Source organism: Triticum dicoccoides, chromosome 5B (assembly GCF_002162155.2).
Source record: "Triticum dicoccoides isolate Atlit2015 ecotype Zavitan chromosome 5B, WEW_v2.0, whole genome shotgun sequence".
NCBI lineage: Eukaryota > Viridiplantae > Streptophyta > Magnoliopsida > Poales > Poaceae > Triticum > Triticum dicoccoides.
This window is the reverse complement of record NC_041389.1, coordinates 631,996,708-632,020,018: the sequence shown is the minus strand read 5'-3', so window position 1 is coordinate 632,020,018 and position 23,311 is coordinate 631,996,708.

Here is a 23,311-nt window from a genome sequence, read left to right as displayed (position 1 = left end):
TTGGTTCTTCTTCCCAAAAATCAAAAATATTCCAAAAATGATCTCCGTCCATTTTTATCCCGTTTGGACTCCGTTTGATATGGGGTTTCTGCAAAACATAAAACATGCAACAAACAGGAACTGGCACTGGGCACTGGATCAATATGTTAGTCCCAAAAATAGTATAAAAAGTTGCCAAAAGTATATGAAAGTTGAATAATATTGGCATGGAACAATCAAAATTTATAGATACGAGAGAGACGTATCATCCAACGCTGCCACGGGCCCCGATGGCCGCGAGCAGCAAGCTTCCTCGCTCCACCCTTTGGATCACCGCGATGGGCGCACCGCCACTCCGTCACTGACCCCAGCAGCTTCATCCTCTCACGCGCGTCACGGCCTGGCGAATGTGCAGACCGCTCTGCTCATGGCACGGGAGCTTCTTCGCTACCGCCCGGTCGACGACTTCTACGAGGAGTGGCTCTAGCAGATCACTAAGCTTGTCAGCACCGCCGGGGACTCTGCTGCACTGGCCCGCTTACTGCCTCAGCAGCTGCCTGTCACGGGCGTTGTGGCTCACGGGGCTTCTCCACCACCTCTGGCCAAGGGTGTCATCATTGAGCCAAGGCGTGTGGCACCATGGCGTGACCCACTACACCCGGCGCCTGCTTGGGAGGAGGTGAGCTGTCAAGTGGTGCGGCGGCCTCAAGGGGAGGCGCGTCTGCTTCCTGCGCCCCCACGCCACACCCGCGTGCTGCCACAAGAGGTGGCAGTGCGCGTGCACCAGGACCAGGTTCCACCTCCTTGATGGGTCCAAGTGGCCACAGCAGGATGTCGCGTTCACCTCAAAGCTCCGCAACGTCGTCTGGCCAAGCAAGTTCAAGCCTGACCTGCCCCCACGCTACGACAGCACCGCCGACCCCGCCGAGTTCCTGCAGCTCTATGAGCTGACCATCGAGGCAGCCAGCGATGATGAGAAGATCATGGCGAACTGGTTCCCAATGGCCCTCAAGGATGGCGCGCGTTCTTGGCTCCTAAACCTTCCCGGGGGATCAGTCTCTTCCTGGGAGGAGATGCGCGGCCGCTTCATTGCCAACTTCTAGGGCACTCGCGACTCTCCGCCGGCCGCGGTGACCTGATTTGCATCAAGCAGCAGCCAGGAGAGACCCTATAAAAGTATATACAGCGCTTCAACAACGTTCGCCTCAAGATCGCCAAGGTGTCGGACGAGGCCATCATCTCAGCGTTCACTGATGGCGTCCGCAATGTCAAGATGAAGGAGGAGCTCGTCAGCCATGAGGACCTCTACACAGCCCTAGAGATGTTTAACATGGCGAACAAGTGTGGAAGGGCTGAGGAGGGGCGCCTTTCCCTCCTCGAGCTCCCTGATGCTGACCCAGAAGACAAGAAGGCCAAGGCCAAGGACGTGAAGTGCAAGGGACCGGTTGTGCTCGCGGCAGAGCCAGAGATGAAGTGCGGTTGCGATCATCCCGAGTCGTCCAAGAGCAACCGACCATTCTGCGTCTTCCAGAGCATCCACAGCCACAACACCAACGACTGCCAGGAGCTCGGAGCCCACCGTGATGGGCGCCTCGGTCGACGCCCCGAACACAACGATCGAGGCTACGGCCGCGGAGGTGGACGAGGTGGAGGAGTTGTGACGGACACGACCATCGCCAGGAGTGGCGCGACCATCCTCGGGAGGACCGTTGGTAGGACCAACCTTGTGAGGGCGCTTGGAGGGAGCAGCCTCATGAGGAGCGCCCTCAGAGCAATGTCGTCTGCCTCCACCACCAAGAAGGAACGAAGATCACCACCAGGAAGAGGGGCCTGGGGGCTTCCAGGAGCCACGAGCCATCGCTTGCATCCTGGGCGGCTCGTAGGCCCCAGCTTCTTACTGCATCTTCAAGCAGTTCGCGCGCGAGGTGAAGGCAGTACTCCCCAAGCTCGAAGCAACTCGCTCTCTTAGGTGGTCCAAATGCGCCATCACCTTCAGCTCCTCGGACCTGCTCAAGTGTGCGGCCACTACTGGCATGCTCCCCATGCTATACTCTCCCGTCATCAGCAATGTGGTCATCACCAAGACCCTCATCGATGGTGGAGTGGGGCACATTGTCCTATTTGTTCAAACATTCGATAGACTCCAAATGACGTACTACCAGCTTCAACCAACTAAGCCATTTTTACGAGTGACTGATGGTTCCACACACCTGATAGGGCAGGTTCGCCTCCCTGTCACCTTCGGTGAACGCAACAACTACCACACCGAGCTCATCGACTTTGACGTCACCGACATTCGCCTGCCCTACAACGCCATGCTAGGGTACCCAGCACTGGCCAAGTTCATGGCAGAAACGCACCACGGCTACAATATCCTCAAGATACCAAGAAGCGGCAGTGTCATCACGGTCGCATGTCAGGAAAAGGACGCATTGTGCTCCCTAGAGCGTGCCTTCCAGGATGCAGCTGTCGAGAACCCTGAAGATGAGGGTAGTGCCCTCCCTCCTGAGGTCGCCCCCAAGACAAAAAAGCTGCATCTGGGACAGGGATCTCATGAGGAAGCATCGCCCGAGGACGCCGAGCTAAGCCTCGCGTCCTCGTATGAGGCGCCTTCACCCATTGCATAGGAAGGCACGCCCGGCGCCCCTCTTAGGCTGTGCTCGGTGGCTCTCCTCGGAAGGTCCTCAGACCTAGCTAGGGTCACGAGGGAGGCGCTCAGGCACCACATGGAGGCACGCTTCGGAGCATGCTTCCCAGGAGAAGGCGTCAGGAGGGAAGCGCCAGGTGTTCAGGAGTTCATCAGCAAGGCAATCGAGGAGATTCAAGAGGCAAGGGTTCTGCAAGGCAATCGCCGCCTACCACGAGGCGCGGCTCACTGCCCTGGCAAGGGTAAGGAGTTTTGTGTCTGCATCGACATCCCAGGACTCAATAGGGCCGCATGTCGGTAGCTCTTCTGCCCGTCTCATGTCGGCCGATGCGAGGGTCCACCCCATAGCTACGTCTGCATGCCTTTCGGCCTGCGTGGCGCGGCTGTGGTGTTCCAGCGCTGCACAAGGGATGCCCTGGCGGCTCGCGAGGCTGGGCATCAGGCGATCCTAGTGGAGATGGAGGAGCACCCCCAGGAGCCTCACGGGCCCTCTGGGCCTCCCGAGGCTCAGCACCAGGGCGGCTCATGAGGAACGACTCTGGCAACGTGCGTCCTTCAATATCCCAACACCTCTTCAGCAACGGTACCAGGTGACATCTTTCCAGTTTGTTCAGTTTGGGGGCGCCCCTCGTGTTGCATCATCTCCAGGCCGTGTGGGTACATCCCCGCGGCGCGTATCGTTTTGCATTCACCAGGATTGTCTAACTATCTTCTATGAGTTTACCTATGATCACCACCCACCGGCCTTGATCCTTAACCGCCTCGCGGCCTCCCTGTATTTGCTAGCTTGTCCCTCGCTCGCCTCGCTGCATGGCTACTCACATCGGCACGGCGCTTGTGCTCGGGTCCATCCCTGCAATGCTGACAAACCCGAGGATCGAGCTCTGGCTCGCGACCCGCCTCGTGCACGCCATCTTATGAGGTCCTCGGTGCCTTTGTCTGGTGCCCAGGGCCCTGGGCAGACAGCCCGCTCCACGGGGGTTCTCGGCTTCTTCTAACATCTAACCTGCAGGTTCACCTGACGGTGATTCATGGGCCGGCTTGGACGACCGCCATCTTGTCTTGCGAGTCGCTTGCACGTTAAAGGGGGAGGTCCCGAGCATCGCGTCTCGGGAGTGCTACTGGCTCTCCAGCCCTCACCCTGGCCTTCACAACGGCACCACGACCTGGCATACCAGCGGCGGCTGAGCTCGCTTGAGGGCCGGGACCCAAGGACGTAGAGCACCTGGACAAGCGAGGCAAGAGGGTGGTCATTACGGGTCGTGCCTAATGACACCACCACAGACGCAAGGACAGGCACCATCCTCCCGACGGATCAGGACTACCAAAAGATAAGTCACATTCACTGTGGCACCGGTCCTGCTCCCTACACACCCCAGCCTCGCAGTCCCACTCCGGCGGCTTCACTCCCTTTTTCGATTCTCTGGGCCGCTGCTTGCACGCCAAGGGGGGCCTCGTGAGCATCGCATCTCATGAGCTCTCACCGGACCTCGAGCCGCTCACCTCCTAGCCTTGACCATGGCATCGCGACCTGGCATACTAGCGACGGCTGAAGCCTGCCTGGGGACTGGGTCCCATCGGCGTAGAGCATCGCGCTATCTAGGAAAAAGAAAAGGAGAGAATCGTGTCGAACTGGGATACGCGAGTTCATCATAGAATAAAAGAAAGCAATGTTGATGTTAAATACACTCTGATCCTTACAAACCCCACGGGGGCTGATTTCCGTTCCACGTAGGGAAAGCAAAACAAGGAAGGATATTACTAAGCCGTCGAACATCACCGGCGACGTCGGGCGGCAGCCGCTGCTGCGCTCCAACCGCGGCGGGAGCTTCATGGCATGTAGCTATCGTCGCTAGACTCCGTAGACTCAGTGGGCTCAGGAGAGTCACTGGATTCCCAAGAGTCGTCGCTGCTGTTGGAGGAGGCGCCAAGGGGGATAGAAGCAGGTCCGGCGCCCACGGCTGGGCCCAACGGGCTGCTTCCCCCGGGGCAGCATTCTAGTTGTTCACCCTCCTCGTTGAAGACCTTTAAGAACACGGTGGTTGCGCCATCATACTCGAAGTGAATCGCAAGAGATCCCTCTGCACGGCAGGCCTGGGCGACCTCACCCTATCCGCGGATCATGAAGAAGTCTCCGGGGGACACCACCTCGACCTCAGCTCCGGTGGCCAAGCTGCAGCATCCGGCGTGCTGTAGCCACAGCTAAAGCGGCCCCCTCGGGGGAAGCTCGTTGGAGAAGAACCTCGGGAGCCGGATCCAGGTACCGGGAGGCATCACGGCCCACACCATGAACTCGTGCGAGCTGCCCTCGGCGTGGGTCCGTGGCACGGTCAGCAAGGCAATGGCGGCCCATCCTCCATCGTTGGGGGCCTCTCGACGGTGCATGTCTTCATCCTGGGTGCGGGCGTACAGGGGGGAGGGAAACCGGGCGGAGGTCTCGATTGCCAAGACCTGGCCACCTCTTGCCCCACGCTCGCGTCATGAGGGAGGCAGAGTTGTTTCTTTGATGGGAGAGGGCCAGGCCCCTCCCTAGGGCCTTCCCCTTTTCGGCCGCCGAGAACCTCCTGATCGGCGCCATGGAAGCAAGATGAAGAAAGAGAAGAAGTGGGCGGTAGGAAGATGAAGGAGAACGGGGGGCTCTGCCCCTCCCCCTCATTTATAGCCAAGGAAGGCCAACCGCCAGCCTCCACGAGCTTGCGCCATGATGATCTCCTGCATGCCGCATCGTTCTGTCAAGTCAAACAGTTGTCGAGGCGGCGTGGGGAAGTGGAGACGCCCACGTCCCATCAATCGCCACGCGTCATCAAGGCCGTAGGCAGTTAGGGCCCGCAGCGCTCCACACTTTCCCTTTGGCTTCGCCTGGAAGCCAAGTCCGAGCGCGCCTTGGCCCCGGGGGCTACTGTTGGCGTTCTGGATATGGGGGTATCCAGACTTGCCTGCCTGCGGCCCACCACGTGGCTCCATCGACGGTCTGGTACGACCCAGCTTCGACATCGACAGCTCAAGACCCTCGTGAGGAGCCAAGCCTCGCGACGAGGACGATGCCAAGACCCCCGAGGGGATCGGCCTCTTCAGGCTGGCTTCCGAGGGGCGGAGAGTTCTATGCAAGGTGCACCTCATGAGGCTTAGCTGACGTGAGCCATGACGACCAAGGCCAGGCGGGAGCCAGCAGGCACAGAGCACCAGTTTCCTCTTTGGTGCAAGAGAGGCAAGACGCAGGCGCGGAGTCCCGAGGAATCAGCCAAAGGTTTCCATTTTGGTGCAACAAGACCAAGACTGCCAGGACGGCAGGACAGAGGTCATCACCGAGCCCACCACAGCGTCACGACCAGTGGCTTTTCGCAGGCGAAGACCACTTTTGTCAGGCTAAGTTGTACTACTTGTCCCCTTTAAAATCCGGCCGTTGTGGGATCCCTTCCAGCCAACATTTCGGAAGAGGACCAAGGCCACTATAAATAGGACTTAGCCACCACCATAGATGGGCATCTAGTTCACACCAGGGGATTGGATCCATTCTCATCTGACCATCTCACCAACTCTCTTGAGCTCAAGAACACCTCACCTCCTGAGGCCAGTTCATCCACTATACAAGTTTATCCTCAGCCCTTTGAGGCAATCCACCAGAACGCTGGAGTAGGGTATTTGTCGGGTGGTCAGTGCGACATATGCCAACGGGTGGCTTATCATTGTGGGAGCCAATAAGACATCGCCGGTGCCTGGAAACAGGATAAGGCGAAGACATGCACACCGGCGAATCTTACCCAGGTTCGGGACTCTTCATGGAGATAACACCCCTAGTCCTGCTCTGCGGGGTCTCCGCATGATCACTAGATCGACAAGTGGCTACAAGAGGCTCCTTGAGCTGTTTTGGCGAGAGGAGGAAGAAAGGGCAAGGCTAGCTCTCTTCCCCTCTCAAAGTTGTGTCTAAAACTATCAGAGTCCAACCCATTGCATGGGTGCCCTGGGGGGTTTATATAGGCCTACTCCCCAGGGGTACAATGGTAATCCGGCTGGGTGTGGGGCCTAGCCGTCAGTGTCAATGCTCGCCGGCTTCTCCGCTGCCCGCTGGGGCCGCCGACTGGTGGGTCCCGCTGGCTGCCGACCTCTGGGCCGACAGGCCGGCCCCACCGCTTGGGTGTCTTATCGGGGGCTAGTTATTGTTGCCTCACCCTTGATAACGAGGGCTTTGTCGAGGTAAGCATGGCTACAGTGCCGCCACCTGGCAGGTTCTCACTGTAGCCTTACCTCGTCTTGTCTCCTTAATGGTACACATACTTCGAGGGAGGGAGCGAGCCGGCTGAGGAGGGTCGGCTACGCCCTGGCCGACTAGGGGAAGCTTGCCCGCCTTTCGGTGTCTCTCTGACCGAAGGGGCCCACCACCTGCGGGCCATACTAACAGCCTGTGGTGGGTGGTGTCATGGTCAGCATGGCAACAGTGCCCCGCCGGACGGGTCGTGGCTGCCCCGTATGGCGTACTGTGGCCATGTGTGCTTTGGGATTCGAGGGTGGCAGGCTTCACTGTTGCCACGCCCCGGCCCATCTCTGTTATGTGGGTGCAAACTTTGAGGGCACGATCTTGGCCGCCTATCGAGGGCCATCTTCTTGGAGTCGGTCATCTCATGGCCGGCTTCTTGGAGTCGGCCTTCTTACGGCTTTCTTTATGAGGGTCTTAGGGCCGGGCTGCCTTTCGGTAGTCGGCTTGTGGGATAGCCGGCCGGGGGAAGGCGGCCCCGTGTCTTGGGTGCTTGAAGGCTCGGTCGGCCTGCTATTTTTTCGAAGAGCCAGGGGGAGCCGGCTAGGCCACCCATGGTCATTTACTCCGACAGTAGTCCCCGAAGCTGATTGGGCTTCGTGGTTGAAAGGAGGACAAGAAGCCCACTCAGCTTCCTATCCTGAAGAGCCGGCGGCTAGGAGCCGGCTTTACTCGAGCGTGCCGTCTCGGCGAAGTTTTTTTTTTTGAAGTCTGAAGGCGGGAACCAGCTGGCGTGCAAGCCAGGCCGCAGGCTGGCCGCCCGCCGCCTGCACGCCGCATGGCACCCTTCGGCTGGAAGGGCCTGCCAGCCCAGGCGCGTGACGGGACGCCGCTGCAGACCGGGGCCCGCCACTTCCATGCCTTGGCCCAAGCGCAGATCTTTTGCGGCCCAAACTGGTCGCACGTCTTCCGACGATGGTTTCCGCTCGCCGTTAAGGCGTAATAATCGTGGGTCGTGGGGGAGTTGGCGTAGTTAATCCCACGCCCCCCACGCCTCGCCTCCTCGCCTTTGCCGCACGAGGCTATAAGTAGGGGGAGGAGGGGGAGCGGCAGACGCTCGCACGCTTGCCCTCGTTCCGCCATTTTCCTCTTCTTCCTTCTTTCCGTCGCCGCAGCTGCTCCCCGCCGTGCCGCCGCTCCACCAATCTTCTTGGCACGCCGTAGGCTTGCTGCAGCCGAATCGTGCGCCCTCCGCCGCCGCGCTTTCCCCGTCGCTTCTCCATCCTCATGGCCCCCACGTCCATCTCCTGGACGGCTCCAACGTCCATGAGGACCACATCGACTTCCTCCGCAAGACGCTGCATCTGCCAGGCAATGATTACATGCGGGGTCTTGCGCCGGAGAGGGAGATCTCGCCGGTGCCGGAGGAGGGCGAGCGGGTAATCTTCCGCTCGCACTGCCTGCGCAGCGTTGGCCTGCCCGCGAGCGGTGGTGCTTCTTTCGGCGTTTGTCACTCTGTGCGAAGGCTTCCTCGGCGTCCTCCCCACTCTCGAACTGTGGGGGGAGTTCTTGTAGTACAAGCTCGGTACCGTCGTCGCGGGCATGCCGGCTCCATGCGGCGGCTTCATCGCCATGCGGAGATCGACGGCCGACAACCCCTTTCTGCCCATCGCACTGATCCAGTCGGTGAAGCTCTGGTAGAAATCTTACTTCTATGTGAAGAATGTCGCTCCGCAAGGCGACTACGTCAATCTGCCGGCTTACGTAGCCGGGCTGCCAGCTGGGAGATAGCCTTCGTGGTCCTACCAGGCCAGGTCGCTGACGCCGGCTGGGGCTGGTGCCGTCGCCTGGCTTCGGGTGCTGATCCAGTCGGAGACCCTGACCGGGTCTGACCTGATAGCCGCCTTCGTGGAGCGCCGTGTGCTCCCACTCCAAGGCCGCCCTCACCCGATTTGCCAGATGAGCGGCCGCTTCGACCCAAGCCGGCTGAGCACCAAAGAGATGCCTCATGACGAGGTATCTTACCTGGTGAATTACATCGCCAACTGCAAGCTCACCGAGGAGTGGTGGTACGGCAAGGAGTCGTATTCTCGCTCCAACTCCCCGCCTGTGGTAAGCCTTCCTTCCTTTCTTCTTCTCATGTTGTCGAGTTCTCTCTGGCCGGCTTCTGACCAGTTGGCTTGTTTTTAATCAGAACCCCCTTCTTCATTCGTCGGCCGGCACCGCGGGGGCGGAACGCGAGTTCGCTCCCGACCGTGCAACGGACGACTTGGACGACCCTGACTTGGGGGCGGCCGCCCTAGATGACGACGCCGTAGGGGGAGGCAGCGAGGCGGGCGGCTCTGGGCTCACCGCCGGCTTCGAGTAATGGCAGGACGACGACGAAGCCGAAGCCATTCCGCGCCGCCAGCCGGCATCCGATCATCAAGGCGCGGGCTCATCTGCCGGGCCGGCTGCCCGGGGCGGCGCACGGAAGCGCCGGGAGGCGCCGGCCCTCTTTGATAGTCGGCCAAAGAAGCCCAAGGGTTCTGGGGCAGCGACCAAGCGGGACGAGGCGGCCGCGAAGGCGGCCCGCTTCCGCAGGGTGCTGAAGCAGCCGCCGGCAGTTTCGGCATAAGTGTTAATTCTCGCACGCCTTTCTTTTTTCTCTTCGGTCGGCATTCTTCTAAGCCTTTTCTTGTCTTATCAAACAGGGCTCCACTTTCTCTTGAGCGGACTACAGCCGCCTCCATAGTCGGAGGGGCAGGAGGATCAGCAAGCTCCCGCCGCGTGGACCCCCGTGCCGAGCTCCAAGCGGGGACGGAGCGGAACGCGCGGGAGGCGTGGGAGGAGCGGGAGGCGGAGGAGTAGAGGGCGGCTCAGGAGACGACAGAGGAGTCGGCAGAGGCGCAGGCCGATGCGGCGGCCAAGGCTCAGGCGGAGGCTGCGGCCGCAGAGAGGGCGGCGGAGGCCCCGCGTAGCCAACCTCCACAACTCATCATCCCCCTCCGTACCGTGGCCCCCCATATCCCAGTGCCCCCACCGGAGGAAGCCGGCCGTGACCAGCCGGCAATGAAGAGGGAGGAGGGCAAGACAGTCGTCCTGGAGGGAGAGGCGGTGCCGCCATCGTCGGCCGGGACGGGCCAAGGCGGCCGGCCAGAGGCGCCGCCTGAGCAGCTGACTGGAGGTGAGCCGACTGTGAGGGCGGATCTTGTGATCCTGTCGCCGACTCATCGGCGCGCAAGGAAGGCGACTTCAGAGCCGGACCCGTAGAGGTCCGCGAGCTCCATCTCGTTGTCGCATGACCTGGAGACGGCCAGTGTCAGCTCGCCAGGGTGGACGCTGGGTGGTGGGACAGCTGTGCTAAACGTAGCGGCGCAGGACGTCCGGAATCGGCTCCAGTCCCAGGCCGCCACGTTGAAGCAGTATACTCAGGAGTTTCTTACAACGCGGTCGGCCATTCGGGTAAGTCTTCTCGCTTTTTGCTAATCGCTCTTGATTTCTTCTGTGGGGGCGCGTCAGCGCATCCACTGGGTGTAGTCCCCGAGTTCCGAGTCGGCTGCTGAGCAGGCGGCTTGGAACTTCTTAGCAGACTTTGATTAATGTTTTGTTCTTATTCGCATCTTCGTCCTGTTTGCAGGACTATCACAACCTCCATGCTGCTACCTTCAACTCCCAGGCCCGAGAGATGAATCAGAAGACCGCCAATCTGACGGAAAGCCGGAGTAAGTGCTTCATTTTTTATCTCATGTGGGGGCGCATCAACGCACCCACTGGGTGTAGTCCCCGAGATTCGGGCCGACTGCTGAGCAGTCGGGTCGGATATTCCCTGACGACTTCTTCCTTATTGCTTTTTTCTTCTGCATATCTGCAGGGGCCAATGCCGACTTGAGGGAGCAGCTAGGTGTGGCCCAGACCGCCCTTCACGCCAAGAAGGCCGAGTTTAATGCCTTGGCTCAGGAACGTGATCGCCTGGCCAAGAAACTGGCCGACCAGGAGGAGAACCACAAGGCGGCCCTAAAGACGGCGCAGGACAGCGAGGCCACCCTCAAAGCCGAATATGAGACCGAAGCGGCGAGCTGGCCCGAGGCAAGGCAAGCGATGAGCGAAGGCTATAGCCGGATTGAAGATTTGATCGATGGTATGCCGCCTTCCTCTTCGTCCCTTTGCTCGCCCCTGTCATCTGGTCTGTCTTATGATTTGTTCTACTTCTTCCTTCTTTGTGCAGAATACTTCCCCGGTTACTCCGTTGTCGCCAACCAAGCCATCGAAGCTCACCGCGAGGCCCAATGATAGGCTGGGGTTGAGATCGCACCGGGTGCCAACCGGACGCTTGGAAAGCGGCTTCTAGTGATTTAGGACCGCCTCCAGCTGGCCTACCGCATGCTCGGCCGTCTTCAGCGTGCCGGGGCACAGGTGCTGGCCGCCCTCTAGCCCGGGGAGGTGGTTCCCCGCACCCCCAGTCGGACTGCCGACTGGCTGGAGGTAGCAATCGGCCGCTTCGAGGCCTAGAAGGCCTCTGCAGCTTGGTCCGGCGCCCGACTGGTGCTAGAGTTCGTCCGAGCATGGTATCGTGGTATGAATTTGGCCCAGCTGCGCACCTGGCGGCAGGAGGCTGATGAGGAGCTGGAGGCGGTGCGGCCGGCTATCATCCAGCACGCCTCGGTGATCGCCGACTTCACCGACACCAGCGCCTTTGCCCCTGAGGTGAATGAAGACGGCGTCGTTCAGCCGGAGGAGTGGTTCGGGCTGAACCCGGCAGAAGGGGAAGACTCGGCGGAGGAGATCGACTCCAGCGACGAAGGCAAAGAGGAGGAGGAGGAGGATGGTGAGGATGCCGTGCCAGACGGTGGAGCGACCGGCCAGCCTCAGCCTGATTGTGCCTCTAGCAACAAGGCGCGTGCGAGCGCGCCGCCTACAGCAGGCGATGATCAAGCTGAGACTCGCCAGCCGGCCACTCCTCCAGCCAACACTGCCGTCACCACCAACCTGCCCGACTCGCCTGTTGCTCCCTTGGCCTGACTCGCCGTCCTTGCTTTCCTGCCTGTTACTCTTTGAACAATTTTTCTTAATTTTGCGCAGTTCCACCCACTGGGGGTTTATTCAAACTATGCTGAATGCTGGCCTTTCGAAGGCCTTTTGTGTAAATATAATCATGCATGTGTTTGGCTTCCATTCATACTTGCTTTTCATCCTTTGGTTGTTTCCTTTGCCGCCCTCCCTTGGTCGCTGCCTTCCCAGTCGGACAGCTGCTCTGCAGTCTGTAGTTGGGGAAGGACTTGGCCGTCTGGGAGGACAAGAACTCAAGCTTTCTTGGATTGCAGCAAGGTAAGAAGGGAAGCCGGCTAGCCGGCTGCTCTGACAGCCGGTTGGCGGGGGGAAGGCCGGCTTGTGTTCTCTAAGTTCATTAGTCCTTTGCCGTTTTTCATGTGGGCATCCTTTCCTACCTTTGGCTCTTTGTCAGACGGACAGTCGATTCTTTGAGCTGTGACTTTCGAAAAGAGAGGGCTTGGGTGCCGGCACACTACTTGTCTGACTGCAGGTAGAACTTAAATATAACCCAAGGCGGCAAGTCCCCGGGCCGACTGATTGAACCCGGTGCCGGATGAGAAAACGAATGTAATAACATAACCATAGGCATGATATTCATCATTCATAGATAAAAGAGGGTAGTCCCCGAGTACACCTCGGGGGGCCTGTTGTCTTGTACTTAATACAAAAGGTAGTGTGGTACATACTGCATTTTAACTGTAAGATCTTCGGAGAAGATTGGCGTTCCATGGTCGCTCCGACTCCTTGCCAGAATCATCTCTCATGCATGCCTTCAGCTTCTGCGTGTCGATCAGGTAGTAGGAGCCGTTGCCTAAAGCCCGGCTGACGACGAATGGGCCTTCCCAAGGGGCTGAGAGCTTGTGTTGGTCGGCTGTTCGCTGGATCAGCCGGAGCACAAGATCACCCTCTTGGAAGGATCTTGGCTTGACCTTCCGGCTGTGATAACGGTGTAGACCCTGTTGGTAAATGGCGGACCTGCTGAGGGCTAACAGCCGGCCCTCTTCCAGCAGGTCAACACCGTCTTCTCGCGCTTCCTTGGCCTCCGCCTCCGTGTACATGGTGACCCGAGGTGAGTCGAACTCAATGTCAGTTGGGATGACAGCCTCGGCACCATATACAAGGAAGAAAGGGGTGAAGCCGGTTGACTTGTTCGAGGTAGTGCGCAAGCTCCAGAGGACGGCCGACAGCTCGTCGAGCCAACAGCCGGCAGAACACTCCAGTGGTACGACCAAGCGGGGCTTGATGCCGGATACGATGAGGCCGTTTGCTCGCTCGACTTGGCCGTTTGACTGTGGGTGAGCAACGGATGGTAAGTCCAGTCGGATGCCCTGTGTCGCGCAGAAATGTGCCAGTGCTCCCTTGGCAAAATTTGTGTCGTTGTCAGTGATGATATTGTGTGGCACGCCATATCGGTTTGTAATATCTGCGATGAATGTCACGGCAGTCGGCCCATTCAGTTTCTTGATCGGCTTCGCTTCAATCCACTTGGTAAATTTGTCCACAACGACGAGCAGGTGTGTCATGCCGCCGCGCGCCGTCTTGAACGGGCCCACCATGTCCATTCCCCAGATGGCAAAAGGCCAGGTGAGGGGGATGGTTGTGAGCGTAGAAGCCGGCAGGTGTTGCTTGGAGCCGAAGACTTGGCACCCTTTGCAGTGTTTGACTAACTCCTTGGCGTCATCCAAAGCAGACGACCAGAAGAAACCATGGCGGAAGGCTTTAGCGATGAGTGATCTTGAGGCCGCATGGTGGCCGCATTCGCCTTGGTGGATGTCTCTGAGGATTGCCATGCCCTTCTCTGGCTCGACGCAACGCTGGAAGACTCCAGTAACGCTGCGCCTAACAAGCTCTCAGTTCATTATTGTGTATGCTCCGTCTCGGCGTTGGACATGTCTTGTCGAGATTTCGTCAGTCAACAGCTCTCGATTTACCAGGAAGTGGAGGATGGGTTGGGCCCATGACGAAGCTGTGACTTCTTCTATTGCCAATATGTCTATTGCGACCAGGGCGGGTGGGCTGGGTGGTGAAGAGTTGGAGTCAGCCACCGCCTGTTGTGTCGATGTAGTCCCCGGGCCGACTGTCGTAGTCCCCGAGCCGGGTTCTGAAGTCCCCGGGCCGGGGGCGACTATGGCAGTCCCCGGGCCGCCTGTCGAAGTCCCCGAGCCGCCTGCTTGGTTTCTCAAGTCAGATCCGACTGCGTCGGGATCAGGCGGCACGAAGATGGAATCAGATTCTGGAGAAGGCTTGACGGACGACTTGAGGAGGCGTTGGAGAGAGACACCGGTTGGTATGGCTTGTCGAGTGGAGCCTATTCGTGCCAGGGCATCTTCTTGGTCGTTGTCGGCCCGTGGCATGTGGAGGAACTCGCATCTTTCAAAATATTCGCTGAGTTGCTGAACGAGGAAGCGGTAGCTCGCCATGTTTGCGTCCTTGGCGTCCCAGTCGCCAGATGATTGCTGGACTACCAAATCTGAGTCGCCATAGCACAGGATCCGGTGGATGCCGAGTTCTTTGGCTAGTCGGAGCCCATGTATGAGCGCCTCATACTCGGCCACATTGTTGGAGAAGGCAAAATGAATTTGCAATGTGTATCTGAGCTTGTCGCCCTTGGGAGAGGTGAGGACGATGCCGGCTCCCAAGCCGGTGCGCATCTTGGATTCGTCGAAATGCATCCGCCAATGAGTGGAGTCGGGGCTGGTGGCAGGTACTGGGTCTCGGCCTAGTCGACAAGGAAGTTGGCCAATGCCTGGGACTTGATGGCGGTGCGAGGCTGCTAGAAGATTGTATAGGGAGCCAGCGCAATGGCCCATTTTGCCACCCGGCCGGATGCATCCTGGCTGCCTATGATCTCGGCGAGCGGGGCAGTGCATACGACCGTGATGGGGTGCTCTTGAAAGTAGGGCTTGAGCTTCTTGGCGGCAAAGTACACGCCATAGCACATCTTCTGATAGTGTGGGTAGTTCTGCTTCGAGGTGGACAGCACTTCACTCAGATAATATACCGGCCTCTGGACTAACTGAGCTCGGCCATCTTCTGGGCGTTGAACCACGATAACGGTGCTGACCACCCGGCTAGTGGCGGCAATGTAGAGGAGCATGGGCTCTTTCTCAGTCGGTGCCGCCAAGACAGGCAGCGTGGACAGCATCTTCTTTAGCTCGTGGAAATCTTGGTCTGCCTGGTCATTCCACTTGAAGTGAGTGGATTTCTTCATGAGTCGATAGAGGGGGAGAGCCTTCTCTCCGAGCCGGCTGATGAAGAGGTTGAGGGAGGCCAGGCATCCGGTAAACTTTTGGACGTCTCGTAGCTTGATAGGAATCTTCATTCTCTCTATGGCCTTGATCTTGACTGGGTTACATTCAATGCCGCGTTCAGAGACTAGGAAGCCTAGAAGCTGGCCGGCTGGTACTCCGAACACGCATTTCTCAGGATTGAGCTTGATCTGAAACCGGACTAAGTTTTCAAATGTCTCTCTGATGTCTTCCAGCAAGGTGCCGCGCTTCTCCATCTTCACGACAATATCGTCTACATAGACGTGCGCATTTCTGCCGAGTTGCTTGCGGAGGCACTTCTGCATGCAACGCTGAAAAGTGGCATCGGCATTTCTCAAGCCGAATGTCATAGTCAGGTAGCAGAAAGCTCTGAATGGTGTGATGAAGGCGGTCTTCAGGTGGTCGGCTGGGTCCAATTTTATCTGGTGGTAGCCTGAGTAAGCATCCAAGAAGCTCAACAGCTCGCATTCGGCTGTGGAGTCTATCACTTGATCAATCCTTGGCAGAGCAAAAGGATCTATAGGGTAGGCTTTGTTGAGGCTAGTGTAGTCAATGCACATGTGCCACTGCTTGTTCTTCTTCAACACCAGGACCTGGTTGGCAAGCCACTTTGGGAAGAACACCTCCATAATGAAGACGGCTGCTAGAAGCCGGGCTATTTCTTCTCTGACTACTCTTCTCTCCTCTTCTGACAGGCAGCGCAAGGGCTGCTTGACCAGCTTGGCGTCAGATCGGACATGTAGCTTGTGCTCGGCAAAATCCGTCGGAACACCCGGCATATCTTTGGGAGACCATGCGAAGATGTACCGATTCTCACGGAGGAAATCGACGAGCTCGCTTTCCTATTTGCTGTCGAGGCCGGTGCCCATGACAACATACCTCTCCGGGTGCTCTGGGTCCAGAGGTATCTTCTTTGTCTCTTTGGCCGGGTGGAAAGAACCTGGAGCATCACATTCCTTGGGGTCGGGGGATAGGACCGACTGCTTGCCGGCCATGGCCACGACTCGATCCAGCATCTTCTTCTCTTCAGCAATCACGAGGGACTCAGCCAGCCGGCTGCTGGCTGCCGCACACTCAGAGGATTTCTTCTAGTCTCCGGCTACGGTAATGATGCCCTTGGAACTCGGCATCTTCATCTTGAGGTAGGCGTAGTGGGGCATAGCCATGAACTTGGCCAGAGCAGGTCGGCCAAGTAGTGCATGGTAAGGGCTCTCCAAATCCACCACTTCAAACCATATTGCTTCTCGGCGGAAATGATCTTTGTCCCCAAAGAGAACATCTATCTTGATCTTACCGATTGGTGAGCAGGAAAGGCATGAGCTGCTTCGTCTTGATGTTCAGCTTCTCCATGGTGTCACTGTATAGTATGTTGATGCTGCTCCCGCCATCTATCAATACGCAGGTGAATCGGGCAGCTCGCCTTTCTGTTGCGAGGGTGGCATCCAAAACCAATGCATAGGAGCCGGGAGACAGCATCACCTCAGGGTGATCGGCTCAGCTCCAGCTGATAGATTTCTCCGACCAGTGCATGAACTTGGGGTTGTTGGAGGCGACCACGTTGACTTCTTGGTGCTGTCGGCGCCGGCTATGCCGGTCTTCAAGCTGGCTTGTAAAGACGACGTAGGCGGCATGTTCGTCAGGGAACTCATCTTGAACAGCCTCGACCGCTGGCCGAGCGGCCGGCTACTGAGGGGTCGGAGGTGGCTGACCAGCAGGCGGAGGCGGCACCAGCCCTTCGCCCTTGGAGATTCAGGTGAGCCAATGGCATTTCTGAGTCGTGTGGTTGGAGGCCTTCGCACCGCTGTGGAACTTGCAGGGGGCATCTTGGACTTGCTCGTAGGAGAAAGTCGGCTGCCAAGCTAGCCTGCCGCCCTTCTGCTTCTTGGGCGTGGGCCGCCCTTCGGGTTCTTCGTCTTCGACTGTAGCCACCTGCCGACTGGTGGAAGGCGGCATAGGAGCCTTGCGCTTGTTGTCATTCTGGTACGGGCGTCGGCTAGAGTCTCCAGCCAGTGTCTTGGGAGCCGGAGCGAGCACCTTCCCGGAGGCGTCTACTCGGAGCTCGGTCTTCATTGAAGAGTCGGCCGTGGCGTACTTGTCTGCTATGACCAGTAGCTCATCGAGGGTAGTTGGCTCCTCACAGAGGAGCCGGTGCTTGAGGAGGGTGCCTTCTCGGCACCCGGCAGTGAAGTACTCTATGGCTTGAACCTCGTGCACCCCCTCGCAAGAATTACAGAGCTCGGCCCAACGCGTGAGGTAGTCGCGGGTTGATTCATTGGGCCCTTGAACACACAAGGAGAGCTGTCTGGGCTTGGGAGCCCGTTTGTAGGAGTTGGTGAAGTTGCAAATGAAGGCTTCTGTGAAGTCTAGCCAGTTGTTGACGCTGCAAGGCTTGAGGCTGTTGAGCCAGGTGCGCTCCGTGCCTTGGAGCATGAGGGGAATATATTTCACGGCAACACTCCTATTGCCGTTTGCTATACGAACTATGGTGGAGTAATCGATCAACCAATCTTCCGGCTACACGGAGCCGTTGTACTTGGGCGTGTCTCTTGGGAGCGAGAACCCTTTGGGGAAGGGCTCATCGCGGATGCGGGTGCCAAAGCAAGGCGGGCCGACATCGTCTTCTTCTTCTAATGCCAGGGATCGTGCTAGGCGGTCAATCCGATGGCGGGCGTCATTCTCGCCGACTCCTTCGTGGCGGCCTAGTCGGCCGCTGAGAGTCGGATGCGTGACAGGCGGCACGGTGGGGTATCTTTCCCCACGAGGCGGAGGGGGAGGTGGATCGCCTCGCTGCTCCACAGCTCGAGGGCGGCCTTCTGCGTCGCGCTCGAGGGTGGTTCGAGTCCGACTGCGACTAGCAGCCGACTCCTTTTCTTGTCTTGCATGGGCGCCGCCCGCAGTCGGCGTCCGTGACATCACGCCATCCTCTTGGCGTGGGGGGGGGGCTTCTAGCGCGGACACTGGCTTTGTGCTGCTCTGCAGCCGCGTCGATCAGCTGCTGGATGTGTCTGGTCATGTACGGGAGCTCGTCGGCTCCCAGACCATTCAGCTCGTCCACGATCGATTGGGTGGTGCGTAGGTTCTCGAGAGGCATGGTGTAGACTGGCCGGTCTGCTCCCAGCATGTCGGCGATGGCCGCGCCGCGCTTCTTGATGTTGTCGGCCCGGCTCGGCCCGGCGGGAGGCAGCGTACCAAAGGCGGCACGGTCGACTTCGCGCTGGTGAGCCTCAGTGAGGCGTCTCATGGTGGCTATCTTCTGGCCCTCCGCAATGAGGGCAAGGCGGCATGCCTCCAGCGCCTCGGCGTCGTCGTCGGCCGGGATGGGGGTGGACAGGTCATGCAGCACCGCTTGCAGGGCGTCGTGGGTGTTCTCGCCAGAGGTGACACCGTGGCTGATGACCAGAACCTCGGTGACGGTGCTGCCGCCACTGTCGGCTCGAGGGAGAGGATCGTCGAAGACCACCATGTTGGTGGGGAAAGCATCGAGTGATGCCGTGTCGGAGTCGACAAGCATCGGGTCGGTGGAGCCAACCGACTCCAAATCCACAGCAGGCTCGCTGGAGACATGGAGTTGGTCGAGGAGGCTGACGAGGCGGCTCTCGAGGCAGCCGGTACCCGCGTCGGACACGGGCCCGTCGGAGATGCGAGGCTCACCAAGAGGATCAGCGAGGCAGCTTGCCGCGCAGTCATTGTCGACGCCTTGCAGCGCGTCGGGGCAAGCGCCATCGGGCGTGCCAGGTTGGCTACGCCTGCGGGGGAGAAAAAGGGTTCCCGTCTAGAGCAGGTCTCCGGACGACGGTGCACCTGGTCCAATGGTGGGCGCCAAATGTCGGGTGGTGGGTGCGACATATGCCAACGGGTGGCTTATCATTGTGGGAGCCAATAAGACATAGCCGGGTCCTGGAAACGGGTTAAGGCAAAGACATGCACGCCGGCGAATCTTACCCAGGTTCGGGGCTCTCCGTGGAGATAACACCCCCAGTCCTGCTCTGCGGGGTTTCCGCATGATCACTAGATCGACAAGTGGCTACAAGAGGCTCCTTGAGCTGTTTTGGCGAGAGGAGGAAGAAAGGGCAAGGCTAGCTCTCTTCCCCTCTCAAAGTTGTGTCTAAAACTATTAGAGTCCAACCCATTGCATGGGTGCCCTGGGGGGTTTATATAGGCCTACCCCCCAGGGGTACAATGGTAATCCGGCTGGGTGTGGGCCCTAGCCGTTAGTGTGTATGCTCGCCGGCTTCTTCGCTGCCCGCTGGGGCCCGCTGACTGGTGGGTCCCACTGGTTGCCGGCCTCTGGGCCGACAGGCCGGCCCCACCGCTTGGGTGTCTTGTCGGGGGCTGGTTACTGTTGCCTCACCCTTGATGACAAGGGCTTTGTCGAGGTAAGCGTGGCTATAGTGTCGCCACCTGGCGGGCTCTCACTGTAGCCTTACCTCGTCTTGTCTCCTTAATGGTACGCATACTTCGAGGGAGGGAGCGAGCCGACTGGGGAGGGCGGGCTATGCCCTGGCTGACTAGGGGAAGCATGGCCGCCTTCGGGTGTCTCTCTCACCGAAGGGGCCCGCCGCCTGCGGGCCGTACTGACAGCCTGTCATGGGTGGCATCATGGTCAGCATGGCAACAGTGCCCCCGCCGGACGGGTCGTGGCTGCCCCACACGGCGTACTGTGGCCATGCGTGCTCCGAGATTCGGGGGTGGCAGGCTTCACTATTGCCACGCCCCGTCCCATCTCTGTTATGTGGGTGCAGACTTTGAGGGCACGATCTTGGCCGCATATCGAGGGCCGGCTTCTTGGAGTCGGTCATCTCATGACCGGCTTCTTGGAGTCGGCCTTCTTACGACTTTCTTTATGAGGGTCTTAGGGCCGGGCTGCCTTCCGGTAGTCGGCTTGCGGGATAGCCGGCTGGGGGAAGGCGGCCCCGTGTCTTGGGTGCTTGAAGGCTCGGTCGGCCTACTATTTTTTCGAAGAGCCAGGGGGAGCCGGCTAGGCTACCCGTGGTCATTTACTCCGACAGTATTACACTGCAAGGTGACCCGAACCAGGATAAATTGTTGTGTCTCTTTGTCTCTTCGAGCTCAACGTGCTAGGCTTAGGAGGATCAGGAGTAGGCAGGCTAGGTAGGTTGAGATCTCTGCACGCACCCCAGAGTTCAAACCAATCAAGGGTTTGTGGATCCCGTAATGTCACAGCCTGATTTTGGCCCTTTCTTTTTCATTTGTTTTTCTAAGATTTTTGCTTGAGTTTTCTTTTTCTGTGGCTTTGTGGTTTGGAAACTGAAGAAGATGTCCTCTTTGCTTCCAGAGTGGCTTGTCCTCCCCAAATCCTTCCCTAGATCCTATCATTTCCATCCTAGCCCAATCCGAAAATTCTTTTGCTAGGGAATATTCCTTTTTCTGCCCTAAGTTGTGAAGCAACCTATATTTCCATCACTCCTAAAATTCCCAAATAATTCTAATAAATTGTTTGGGTCCTATCTTCATAAAATATGGGAAAACTTTGCATTGCCATGTTCCAAAATATTCCTCCAATAGTTCTTTTCCCATTCTGCCCTAAATGGCACTTTGTGAAGCAAGTGCTATTTTCCTTTTCCCAATTGCCCTCAAACTCTTTGGAAATCTTTTCTTGTCCATATCATTGCCACATGCCAAAATGCAACCTCATTTGCCTAGTAGTCATTTAATTGTGATTTTCCAAATTTTCTGTCCAGAAAGAAACTTTGTGAAGGCGGTACAACCTAGACATATCCAAATGAGTTGCACTTTTGCATGGTCCTTCATATCATCAAATCATAGCCCTCCACCAAAGTTGAGCTCATGTAATGCCTCCATGTGAGCACAGCGTCAAATCTTTGATTCTGTCCAAACTTTAAGTTTGTGAAGCAAGTATATTTTATCTTGCTCCATTATGGCTGTAAATTTTCCTAGGCCTTCTCTTATCCATATAAACTCTCTCCACCCAATTTGGGCATATTATATCTAGCCAATTTACCTCTAGAATTTTTGCAAGTTTCTGTTCAGTGGGGATGTTTGTGAAGGAAGTACCATATTGGTTTATCCAAATGGTGTGAAACCTTTTTCAGCATCTTCATATGATCAAATAAGTCTTCCTTGCCAAATTTGAGCTCAAGTTGACACACCATTTGAGTGCATCATCTTCATCTCTATTCTGGACCAGTTTATGCATTTGCAAAGCAAGTGTATTAATTCTTGATCCAAACCCGTCCATATTTTCTAGGACCATAGTCCTTCCTATCCTAATCATCCCAGACAACTCCTTCTGACTCAATCAACTTCCTGTTGATCAGCAGTACTCAGCCAAAATTGATACAACAAACTTCAGGAGATCTCTCACATCTCTTCTTGGCACTTCTGCGTGATCCATCACCTCCCTCGGAATCTAGTATGCAAGGACTAAACACTAGACAACGTTTCCCTGCCTCTTGCGTCCACTCCTTGCCGGTCACTGTGGTGACCGCGTCGTTTGCACACGCTCTGGCAGCAATGGACGCGAGCTGAGCGATGTTTGCTTCGGGACCCTCCTCGGTTCGTCGTGCTCGCCCGCCTCGTCGTGTCAAACAGCTATCCTGCGTTGTCGCCGTTCCCCTGGATCCGTCTCCCCCTCCCGAAGCCTCCTCGCTGGCGCTCGTTGCCGCGCGCCCACGGGCGAACTGTAGCCGACCGGCTCTGTTCGCGCCGCGGCAGCTTCCCTCTCTTGTCCCCGAGCTCTGCCTCGTCTCCGTGACGCTCTGCTGCTCGTCTCCTTCTCCCTCATCGCCTTCCCGAGCCCTCCCCGTGCCTCTGCTCGCGCCAGCGCGACGGCACACGCGTCACCGCGGCCGTGCTCGCCCAACCGCCTTGCCCCGGCTATAAGTAGCAGCCCCGAGACCTCCCGAGCACATCATCGACCTCCTCATTCTCCCAGAAACCTCCCCGGCCATCCAAACAAGCTCGAGGAGCTCCTCTGCCCCGCCATCGCCGCCATGGCCACCGCACGGCCTCGGCTAAATTAGCTCAAGCCCGAGCCCCTCTCCTCCTTCTATCACCACAGGTGCACCACCTAGTCCCCATAGATCCTCCCCATCTACTCCGTTCGTCGCCGGACGAACTGTAGCTTCAACCCCGTCCAAGCCCGAAGCCGCCGTCCAGCGTGGCCTACGTTGCAGGGATATGTCACCTAACAGCCGTATCGGTGCAGGATACTGCACTGGGACGGGGATACGCCCAGATACGCGTGGGATACCCGTATCTCAACGTATCACGTTTTTATGAATTAAAATATAGAGAAAAAATAGGGATACGGCTGGGACACGGGGGAAATACACCTAGGATACGTTTAGGCCTGTTACCACTCGATCTCCAGCACAACAAAAGCCTGCTCGTGATGGGTAAATAAACCTAATCACTCGAGTCCATCATGTTGTCACCTGCAGTTGCTAAATCATGAGGGCTGGAGCCACATATCCATACTCCCTTCCGCCGCCGCCGCCGGCACCTCGCAGCTTGCCGCCTGCCTCCTTTCTCGGTTCTCCAACTCCTAGTCGACAAGTCTTCCTCACCCTCTAAACAATTGTGTTTGGTGCTGATTTTTTATGCATTCATACATATACTTGCCGTATCCCCGTAATCCTATTTTCAGAAAATGCCGTTTTCCCGTATCGCCGTATCCGTATCTCCTTACCCGTATCCCCGTACCATGCAACTTAGACCGTGGGTGATGCCCCACTCGCCTCCGACTTCTTGGGCGACCGCGACACCCATAGGCGGGTCGGCCTCCGTCCCTTGAGTCCAACGGAGGGTCGGGCGTCGCCGTTGGTGGCCGGAGCTGCGAGCACGGCCGTCGGTGCCGGCCCTGCCCTCTGGCCGCGCGGGCGAGCGAGAGGAAGCAAGGAGGGAGACGATGCCCCCCTGCCAGCTGGCCGCAGGCCCCACCCGTCAGCCTCAGGAGCCGGCCCCGCGTTGACCCCGTCGACGCTGACGTGGATAAGTGGAAGCGCATTTGTGCAAATACGTTTTCCATTTCTGAAAGCGTATTTCTAATTTACGCCTCTGCCTTATCCACTCAGGGACCCGTCTGTGAATATTATTTTTACAGAAAAGTCCTTGAACTTCATCACCTCACAACTTTTTATCCGTAACTCCGATCGAGGTGAATCCAATGCCCACGTCTTCGTCTCGTCGAGCCCGTTCTGACCCCCCCCC